The sequence below is a fragment of the Terrapene carolina genome, unplaced genomic scaffold, assembly GCF_002925995.2.
Source record: "Terrapene carolina triunguis isolate 2854851 unplaced genomic scaffold, T_m_triunguis-2.0 Scaffold85, whole genome shotgun sequence".
Lineage (NCBI taxonomy): Eukaryota > Metazoa > Chordata > Testudines > Emydidae > Terrapene > Terrapene triunguis.
In genome coordinates this window covers 56,006,642-56,018,127 of record NW_020664436.1, presented here as the reverse complement: position 1 = coordinate 56,018,127, position 11,486 = coordinate 56,006,642, and the positions used below count along the sequence as shown (strand labels likewise).

At 38.0% G+C, this 11,486-nt stretch overlaps 1 protein-coding gene across 1 annotated transcript in view; it reads right to left on the bottom strand.

Annotated features, from left to right (window-relative positions):
- Positions 1–11,486, bottom strand: part of PTPRK (protein tyrosine phosphatase receptor type K) — a 564,673-nt gene that overhangs the window by 277,897 nt on the left and 275,290 nt on the right. The window lies entirely within an intron of this gene.

The following is an 11,486-nucleotide window of genomic DNA, read 5'->3' as shown; positions in this document are numbered from 1 at the left end:
GGGGGGGGGGGGGAGAGTTTGCACAAAGAATTTACATCAAAATTGAGCAAGATCTCAAAGCACTTATGTTCAGCAAAAGATGACTTTACATTTCTCTAAAAGAAGTCAAACATATAGGATTATTAAATCCCACTGATTTAACTCATATTTGTTTTTAGCCATTCAAGCAAATAAATTTGCTGGGCACTATGCTGGCCAATACAATAGATCAGACTGGTTCAACGAGGGAGAATTCGAGTCTACTCATCAATCAATTGACAATGACATTCAAATATTCTTCTAATGGGCACTTGGGATGAATTGGATATACCATGACCACAGGACAATGAGGTAAGGAAGTTCAGAAGGGTGTGCTTCTATAAACTACATCTTGATTTAATCAGGCTAATTCACATATATTTAAATCACATAAAACCTGAGGACTCCCTTCAAGTTACCACATACCAGGAAGCATGCAAGGCAAAATTTAAAGTTATAATAAAGCAATTCTTATGGCAATTTACTAGGAAACTACAAAATGGCAGCAGGTGGTAAAAGGGATCATAACACATTATACATGGTTAATGATCTGACTCTGAGCATGATAATCAGCAGAGAATCTGACAGTGAATCCCCAAGCAGAGCATATGTTGTGGTCCAATGTTAGGTGGAATAAGACATCCCTAGGGAGCGCCTACATAGATGACAACTGCAAGAACTATAGTGCAGACTAAATGACTGTTAGCTACTGTACATTAGAGGACCTAGTTAAGTGAGGCAGAACTAAGTTCAAACCAGGAGGAATATAGCATCCGGTGTAGTTGAAAGGTAAAATAACTAAGAAATTCAAGCTAAGGATCCAGGGGGAAATTACTCTATTTGTCTGAGAGGCTACTAAAATGTTGGGTGGGGGCGGGAGCTCTGTTCAGGCTTAAATGACAGAGGCAGCATCAAAGATAGAATGTATAGTGACAAGGATTTTTTAAAAACCACACACCATGAAACAGACTGGGATTAGTAAGAAAATATGAAATATGGTATTATGAATACAGACTAATACTGAATTTTCAGTGGCTAATTTCCTATATAGCAGTAGTATAGGAGTCAGTAATGTGTGGCAGCACAGAATAAATGAAAAATGCTAACGAGTCTTTATGAACATGTTTAGGGATATCAGTAGGCTTCTCTTGGTGGAACAGTTCTTCAGAATATAGCATTCATCAGCCCCCCTTAACTGAAGAACTCAAAGATAAAGGGAAAAGGCTAAGAGCACAGATAACAGAAACAAGATGTTTAAAGATAAATGCTACTTTCCGTGTTTACATATTCTTTCACTTCCCTTTCAGAAACATCATTACTCCGGAAAAGAGCGGTCAATAACAAGGAAAGTTGGGGAGACTAAAGGTAGAATGGGAAACTTCAGTGTGCATATTAAGTACGGTGGGAATGGGCATGTCTCTTATCTGACAGAAGTGAGTTACGAAATTAAAAACGGCTGTGTATAGAGAAAAACCAGGAGCGGACCACGAACAATCAGGAAAACTGGAACAGAAACTTTCTTCACAAAGTCTGCAGTAGGAGGAGACATCTGCTGAAGAATGACGTAATATTTAAAAGTGGAATGTACTGCAAGTGCCAGCTAATTTGCAGAATTGGGTCTGAAGGGCAGCAGCAACACCCTGAAGCATGTTTCACCCGGCTACCGTGTGCCAATGTGCGAGAGAACAAGAAGAGACATTAAATGCTTTCAAGACAAGAAAAGATTCGTGGTAGTGAAAAAACCACATCAAAGGGACTTTTGTCAATTAACTTTCTAACAAGAGAAAAAGATAAAGCAGCAAGAAATCTTTAAAAGTAATTTTCTGTAACAGCAGTACACTAAGGAATACAGTAAGAATGGACTGGAAGGCAGAAGCTCGGTTTTCCAGCAGAAAAGTAACCTTCGCTAATTAAGATCAGGTTGTGTACCTTGTCTGGTAAAGTAAACAGTTATGGCAGGGCTGCCTGTTCTACTAGGAAAGCCAATCTGAACACTGATACATGGCCTGAAGAGTAGGAATTCGTGAGATGGAAGAAGATGAAGCTACTCTGTCTTATAACAGAGGAATTAATTTCTTTTCAAGCAATTTGCAGAACACTCAGTACCAAGAACAGCAGCAATCAATACGGTAAGTAAAGACAGATACAAATCATTGTCAGAAGCTGAATGAGGCATCCTATTGGCTGAGCACATAACTATTAATATCTGCATTCAAGGAAAAGGAGATAAAAAAACCTATGATGAAATCTATTAAGCAGTAATAGCAACAGGTGGACAGTATTGGTAAGCTGCAGAAGCCTGTTGCTTCCTTGGGCTTGAGAACACACCACTCCCAAGGATCTCTACTGAAGTTCATCATTAGACATTTTTTTGTTTTTGTTTTTTCACTCAAAATATTTTTTCTTTAACACCTCAGAATGATAAGTAGCATCCTCACGAGTTAGACAACCCTTCACAAATTAGACAAAAAATAAAGTATTAACAAACTTGATGAGTGGCTGTCAAATAAAAACTGCAGAGAATCTAGGTTGTGGTTCTACAATGCCACATGTTTTAGGGAATGAGTATCAGCAGCTGCCCCCATGTTTCTCAACATACTGAATGTTCTTTAGGACACCTATCAGTCCAGGGTCATTTGAAACACTAGGCACACCAACTGATGCTCTATAGCATCAATAGGAAGCTAATTCCATTCCAATTTAACCTGCACTAATCGCAGGGTGCCATAGGTCAGTATTAAAATAAAATATGAAGCCTATCTCAGGAAAGTCATTCTGCAGGGGGCAGAAAAATGATTTCAAGTACACAATAGCAAATCTTTCAGTCCCCCCCCCCCCAAAAAAACCCTATTTAAACAAAGTAAAATCTGTTAAAATGTAATGCTGTCTCCAATTTAAATGTAACGTTATTTTAGAAAGGCTATAGAAATATAGTGTGTGTCTCAGCTCTGGGTTTCTTGCATGCCAGTGGCATGTTTCTTCCAGGTGACAGACCAATCAGCTAAAACTACAATGTCACTGGATATGCCTGAGGTGTGGAGCTCTGTAAAGGAATCCTCCAAGATGTGTGTATATGCAGCATGATGGGGAGGACACTCGAAGAGAGAAGATGGGTCAGATTGGTAAATTCCCTGTGGGAAGTGAAGATTGTTTCAAACCACGTTCTGTGGCAACAACGGTACCAAAAACTGATAGTGAGATGGTAAACAAAGCATTGTGAGTTATGGTATATACATTTTCCAAAAAGGATAACATTATGTGGTCAGCTGTTTGATCCTTGCCAGGTCAACTGCATAGTTAGCCCCTCACTTGATCATACCGCAGTTTTCACAGCAATTTGCATTCCATTTTCCATAATGCTTTCTAATTTCACTTCTGCAAAGATTACTTTCAGGCAATTGCTTTAATTATCTGTTACTCCACAAGGAATGACATTTTCCTCTGGCTGAGAGAAGAGATGTATCACACTGCATTAATGCTGATGAGACTCTCCAAGGGTGAAACCATGCGCTGACTTGCCAGGCTTGGCAAGCCAACCGAGGAGGCAGTTAGCCAGCACCTCGTGCTGTTGCTGACAGATTGGCCCAATTGCCAGTGCTTTGATGGCAATCTGCACAGGATTGCCAGTCACATTTTAAACTTCTAAACACATGCAATAGCGCTTCTAATCTGAGATTCATCAAAGCAAATGGTATCACCCAGGACCATGGCAAAACACACCAAACTGCAAAGTTAAGAAGAGCCTCTCTGCCCAAGCCAATGAGGTGTTAATGCCAAGCTCAGCAATGATGGATGGACTCATTAGTGTTCCAGTTATCTCCAACTGAACCTAGAGCCAAGGCATATGGTTTAACAGATGTTCCAGCAAAGGGCTCTTTTCTCTGTTCCACATAGGTGTCCAGTTATACTGGCCATTGATAAGAGACTATAAAATCTGATTGGCCATATGGGAGTCACAATTGCTCCCAAATCAAAAAGAAGCCTGCTTCTGGCAAAGAAAAATAAAACCCAGCACCCACAAACTTATTGCTCTGATATCCTTATTGGATTAATGGAACAAGTGCTAAACAATATACGTAATATTCAAAGCACGTGTCATCTTCCTATCCATTCTGACTAGTCATATGAAGTCAGTCTACCTCTATACTGTACTTGCTTAGTACTACACTGAAGCATCTAATGCACAAGCCACACTTCTCCATGCTGGGGGAAAGGGGACAAACTTGTAATTCTATTTTGACCATTTAAATTCTCATTTTTATAAGTTCTCTCTCGCGCTTTCCTTTTTTTTTTTTTTATTTTTTTTTACAAAATCAGTATTTAGCATGTTCTCTGAATCAATAATTGCCTTTACTCTGCCTGTTTTCTTGGATACCTAACATTTAGCAGTGTCCAAAGAACAGGCACACTGCACAGCTAAGCACTTGGGTTTGCTTGCTATTTATTAGCATAGCTCCACTGGTGTGCATGGTACTTTACACCCAAAAATAAATAAATACAATACAAAAATAAAGGTCTCTGCCCAAGGGGGCTTCCAAATTAACATAACAAATACAAAAATTCAAGATGAACAGAGGAGTGAGGCAAAGAGAATATTAAACAGAAAATCATCTGGAAGAAAGTCACTTAACTTATTACATTAAAAATATACACAGGCACCAGAGCAGAAGTGGGTAGTGTCAGAGTGGACAACTGGCCATACTTTTTTCATGATTCTCCATGGTTAATATGCATTAAGCATAAAATTAAACACAGATGTGTACACCTCTGGACTCCTACAAAAAATTTCAACATGTGCTGGTCTTAACTTTCACAAAAAGACAGACATTTTAGTGTGGATAGGATTGCCAATTTTGGTTAGTTGTCTTCCTGGAGGTTTCATCCCATGACATAATCTTTAATTAAAGGTTTAATCTTTAATTCCTGGAGACTCCTGGACAATCCTGGAGGGCTGGCAACCCTATGTGCGTGATTATTGACATTACACTAGGAGAGGGCCTACAGTATGTACCCATAGTTAGAAATAAGCTCAGCAAGAAAATATGAACCAACCTGAACATTAGTGCTAGTTCTCCTAACATTTCTGCCTCCAGGCTGGGGTATTAAATTACCATCTCAGTTTTGAATGATCACATCTCTGAGCCCAGAAACTCTAGTGGCTACAGTGGCCCCAGCTACCACTGAATCCAAATAAGTGTCTGGCAAACCTGTGAGGCCCTGCAGTGGGAACTTTGGGGGTGGGTGGGAAGGGGGGGAGGACAGAATGTCTATTATTTTTACCTGCAACAGTATCTTAAGGGAGATGGGAAAAGGTAGACAGAGAAGAGACATCTCAAGAATTCAGATATATGTGAGAAAGCTTTATACAAGCATCTGTATTTTGGAATGCTCAACTAAAACAAAAATGTACAAACCTTTGATCTTCTCCTACTATATTTGTTAATAATTATGCGCCAGTATAAGTATTTATTTCTGTAAATAAAAAGAATAGCCATGGTACTGTAATAATTGTGTGTTGCACACTTGTTGCGGAAGTAAGAGGTGCAATTTTGAAAGCTGTTTCTCTCTGTCTCTCATCCCCATATTTAACATTCAATATTCTCATAATGTGTTACTGAACCAGTTAAGGCTCTTTATCTAGTCCAGGGGTCCCCAAAATATGGGGTCAACCATGCAGTAGTGGGGGGGAGAGACAAATTCCATTACTGGTGGGGGAGGGAGGGTGTGCGACAGGAAAAGTTTGGGCACCACTGATCTAGTCAGATATCTATCTGCTTTATATTAATGCAGCTGCACCTTTCAAAGCACTTTTGTTCTCAGCATTACTTATCTTTCAATGCCAAAATCCTGTTTCTCCCAACCTCAGTCCAATGGGACTATGAAATTGAAAAAAAGAAAAAACAAATGCTATCTGATTTAAAAAAAAAAAAAAAAGGACGTGAAATCCAATAAAGGTCCAAGATCAGTCCTTATTCGCCTTTCTCCAATGCTCAAAAAAATCTGAGTCTGTGAAAACCTTTGGATCTTACAGCATTATATATATGAATATAATAAGAAATTTGGCGCATTGGAACACACTATCTATACTCATGTTTTAAATATTCATACAAATGTGTACACACTTAAAATTATATACATACATACATACATATACATACATACACACATATATACATATGCAAGAAAAAATATGCAGTGGGCATACACATAATACACAATTTCTAACACCTCTGATTTCTGAAGTTAGAAAAATAAGCCTTTCTAAAATACATCATTGCCGTTTGTGCTACTGTTGCTGATAGTACCACTAGCTCCATCCCACAAAATAAATTAAAAAAAATGATTTGCCTAATTTTACTGAAGGAGATGGGAAAGAGTGAAAGGGCAGAGGGGGTTCTGTAGTTTCTTTTTAAAGTTCTTTATTTTAATCCTTCACTTAGAAATACTCAAAGAACTGGAAGAGACAGAGACAGCCATTACTTTATTTAAATAACCCCATGGCTGCAAAACTACTACTCTATAGCTTCAATGTAGCCAAATAGGATCTTGTGTCAGAGAGCATTTCTGGCATGAACAGCCCCAGTCTTCCCAAATGTCATTTCATATCATTACATCTCATGTAGAATGCCTTATTTGAAGTTTTCAAAAGGGAAGATCTTTTCACATTCAACTATGACGACAAAAAAGGTTCTTTTATTTATTTATTTATTTAACATAGCATGCTACTAAAGCATCTCTCTTCACTTGCTACTATGAGAGAAGATGCATTCCTGGAATGCTTCTGCTCCAGGCCCTAAAAAACAATTATTTAGGCATTTGATTTGATCTGTTGGTGGTTTTCTTCTTCATACTGAAACTTTAGAAAGTGAGTTTGCTAGTTTGAACAAAGGGTATACGTGGGCCTTTTCCAAGTCACACACTTGTATACCCCATGTGGTCCATAACCCACCTTTACATCAGTTTCAAGGAAAACGAGTCAATTTGATGTTTGCTCAAAACTGTGCACAGCAGGATTGATAACCAGCAATGTTCTCCAAACACCGAAGAAAGTATTCTGACAGGTAAAATTAATGATTAGCATGGGTATGCTGGGAAAACAGAGCAAAGACTTGAATGATGAGAAAGGAACATATGGGGCAATGAGGAAATGGTGACAGAACTAGTAGAGTTTAAAGGGCGAGAGAGAGAGAGAAGTAAAATACGAGTAGAGATCTGCATTTGAAGAATTCAGGTGACTTCTATCAAACAGCTATTTTTATAGCAAGGTTGCAAAGCACTTTATAAACATTAGCAAAGAAAGTTATTTGAAGGGCAAAAGATCCTTCTAGTCCCAAGATCTCAGCCAACAAATGAAAGGATATTCTTAGCATTTTACAAGATAAGAAAGTATCCACTTCTGTGATCTATCCAGTAAAATCTATTAACTGTGTGAAGACAGAAAACAAATGTTTTCCAAGCAGTTTTGGCTGCTAACTGGCTTTCTTGCAGGGAAAAGAAAAGTTATAAGGGATAATCAGTCAAAGTTATCTTACTTGGAGGACAGAGTGGTATGAAAAAATTCCAGTTGGCTCTCACTGTCAGGCTTTGTTGAGCAATTATCTGTGTTGAAAGTGGTGCTTTACATTGTTTCTTTATACTCTCATTGTTATAACCTTATCTCTCATAAAATAATCCAGGTTAATGTAATTTAACTTTGCTAAATTGGGCACATAAAACACACAATGCTGAGAAATTGAACTGCTCTTTCTCAATGAGTACATTTTACATTTGTTCAATTGAAATAATGGTTTGTACTTTGCAGAAAGACTTGCAAAACAAATAATTCCTGGTGATATGATATATATTTACTACACTGACTTACTAATGGGAAATGCAATGCAATCACTTTTGGTTCTGTGTTCATTTTTCACACTGTAGCACATCGTGATTATCTTTTCTTGGAATATTTTTTGTGTCCTATTTATCTAGAAGTCAGTCTCTCTCACATTCTACCCAAAAGAAAAATTTCTTGTGTCTTTATTTTGGACTTCAGATGTATCTAATGGCTATATATACACCCAAAGATGGTCACCTCCTTTCTCACTTGGGTTAGAAGTCAGACCCTGATTGGGAAAAAAATGGATTATGTTTCATTTTGGCAGTGTCCGACTTACTACAAAGTATACAACTTTACATTTGGTACTTTCTAGATTTTAAAATTGTATTTTTGAAAGTTCAGATTTTTTAAATATCAAAAGGTTTTGCTTGAAGAAGCAATTTTCAATTTTTCAAAATAATTAAAGATAGTGCACACTGCAAACTCGCTGTTACTAGGCACATTGTAGATACACACCGAAATAATGGGGTAAGTTTTTATTAGTTCTTCAACTTTCATCTACATCAAGCAATGAGAAACCATTCTTGAAGAAGTCGTCTATGCCCCTGTGATCTTTCCTAACAACTTGCCTTTTTCTAAGCTATGAGTAAAAAATTCTCATAGCTTTGTGAGGGGCAAACAATATTCTGATTTTAGACATTGTTTACTTTAGAACATATAGTTGTACATTTATACAAATCTTTCTCCTATCATTCAAAGGCATGGCAATTTTATAGTGTCAGTTTAAAAATTCCCTCTTTTTAACACACATCCCGAGGGATTAATTTGTAATTTCTCTCTCTCATAGGATCATCCATCATAGTTATGACAGCTCTCTGTTGAGCATGTACTAAATATAGCACATCTGTTTTACTAGATACTAAACTTTTTCTTTCAAACCATAGGTATTTATTGCTTACATGTTTTGATAAAGAAACATTTACATGTAGAGAGAATACATTAATAGTTTCCTTACATAGTAACCATTTGTCTAGTGCACCTTTTTATGTTTTTTAATCCAAGTTTTAAAAATTTGGAGTCATTAGCATAGAATAATAGAAACACAGAGCTGGAGAAGACCTCAGGTGGTCATCTAGCTTATCCCCCCGCACTGAGGCAGGACCAAGTATACCTAGACCATCACTAACAGGTGTTTGTCCAATCTGCTCTTAAAAACCTCCAATGACAGGAAGTCTATCACCTCCCTTGGTAAACTATTCCAATGCTTAACTATCCTTATAGCTACAAAGTCTTTCCTCACATCTAATTTAAATAATCCTTGCTGCAGATTAAGCAGATTACTTCTTGTCCTACCATCAGTGGACACAGAGAACAACAGATTTATAACAGCCCTCAACATATTTGAAGATTATCATCAGGTTCCCTCTATCCCCATTGATCTTCTTTTCTCACGATTAAACATGCCCATTTTTAAACCTTTCCTCGTAGGTCAGGGTTTCCAAACTTTTTATAATTTTTGTTGCTCTCCTCTGGACTCTCTCCAGTTTGGCCACTTCAAGTGTGGCACCCAGAATCACACACAATACTCCAGCTGGGGCCTCACCAGGGTCGAGTAGAATGGAACAATTATCTCCTATGTCTGACATACAATACTCCTATTAATTCACACCAGAATAATTGCTTTTTTCTCAACTGCATCATATTGTTGGCTCATTCAATTTGTGATCCACTGTAACCCCCACGTCCTTTTCAGCAGTACTACCACCTAGCCAGCTATTCCCCAGTTTGTATTGTTCCATTTGATATTTTCCTTCCTAAGTGAAGTACTTTGCACTTGTCTTTATTGAATTTCATCTTGCTGATTTCAGACCAATTCTCCAATCTACCAAACTAATTTTGAATTATAATCCTGTCTCCGAAGTGCCTGTAACTCCTCCCAGCATGGGGTCACCTGCAGATTTTATACTCCATTATCAAAGTCATTAATATTGACTGGTGCTGGACCCAGAGCAAACGCCAGAGAGATCCCATTAGATCCATTCTCCCAGTGTGACAGTGACCCACTGATAGCTACAATGAGTATGGTCTTTCAACCACACCTCTACCTCGATATAACGCTACCCGATATAACACGAATTCGGATATAACGCAGTAGAGCGGTGGGGGGGGGGGGGGGGGGGGGGGCTGCGCACTCCGGTGGATCAAAGCAAGTTCGATATAACGCGGTTTCACCTATAACGTGGTAAGATTTTTTGGCTCCCAAGGACAGCGTTATATCAAGGTAGAGGTGTAGTAGTTTCCTCTACACCACATTTCCCTACTTTGCTTAAAAATTAGTTTTGCGTCAAAAGTTTTACTAAAAATCAAGATCATCTGCTGCTTCCCCGCTCTCCAGTAGGGAAGTAATTCTGTCAAAGAAGGAAATTAGGTTGGTTTGGCATGATTTGTTCTTGAGAAATTCATGTTGGCTATTACTTATCACTCTGTTATCCTCCAAGTGCTTACAAATTGAGTGTTTGATAATTTGTTCCTGTATCTTTCCAGTCTGATTAGTTTTTCTGTGTAATCAAATTAATCACAAATTTGATTTATAGAAAAGATTCTACATGCTCAAGATTTAAAAAGAAAAAACACTGAATTAAAATATTTCATTTTCAACAATACATTTGTTCTTTATTCAAACAGACTTGGATGAGTTAGACTTACCTGCAGCCATAACTTGTTATTCACTGCATCCCTCCCGGTAGCAATGCATTGAAATGTAGCATTCTGCCCTGCATTGACCTCTACATCCCCCAGCCTCAGGAAATGCGGAGATTTATCTGTGGAGGTGGAAAAATAAAATTACAAACAGTGCTCACTAATAAAAAAAAAATGCCTTAGTTTCTCCCAAAAGATACATATTATGACAACCTTTGGCTAAAACTAATCTCATATGAAAGAAAGTGATTTTTGTTTCACCTTAATTCAAGAAAAAAGCATTTTTTCTTTTTCCTCCTCTCCACCAGTGACTCTACTACTGTATGCTGTACATGAGTTATAATAAAGTAATTTACAAATCAAAGCAAAAGGAAAATGGGGGGAGGGATAGCTCAGTGGTTTGAGCATTGGCCTGCTAAACCCAGGGTTGTGAGTTCAATCCTTGAGGGGGCCACTTAGGGATCTGGGGCAAAATCAGTACTTGGTCCTGCTAGGAAAGGCAGGGGGCTGGACTCAATGACCTTTCAGGGTCCCTTCCAGCTCTATGAGATAGGTAGATCTCCATATATTAAAATAAATGCAGAAATGTGAGAAAGACATCACAAAAATTCTTCCAGTGAATTTCCATTGTATTCCACCTGACATACTGTAATCCCCCACAACAAGTAAAACATTTTGGGGGGGGAAGAGAGATTTAATTTGTTGTATTCATGATACTGTATTAAGAGCTAATGCAAGGTAATTTTGAGTTCTTTCCTCCTCAGCAGACAAACGTTTTCTGTGCCATTAAATATGGCAACATTTCAATGGCTGATAGAACACAGTTTATACATCTGCACAGACTCAATGGCAAAACCACCTGATTGAAATACTGAGCCTAAGAAAACTGATGGTCACAATTGACGGATACACGTTATATAGCTCTCTCACACGTTTTCACCTACATAACCAG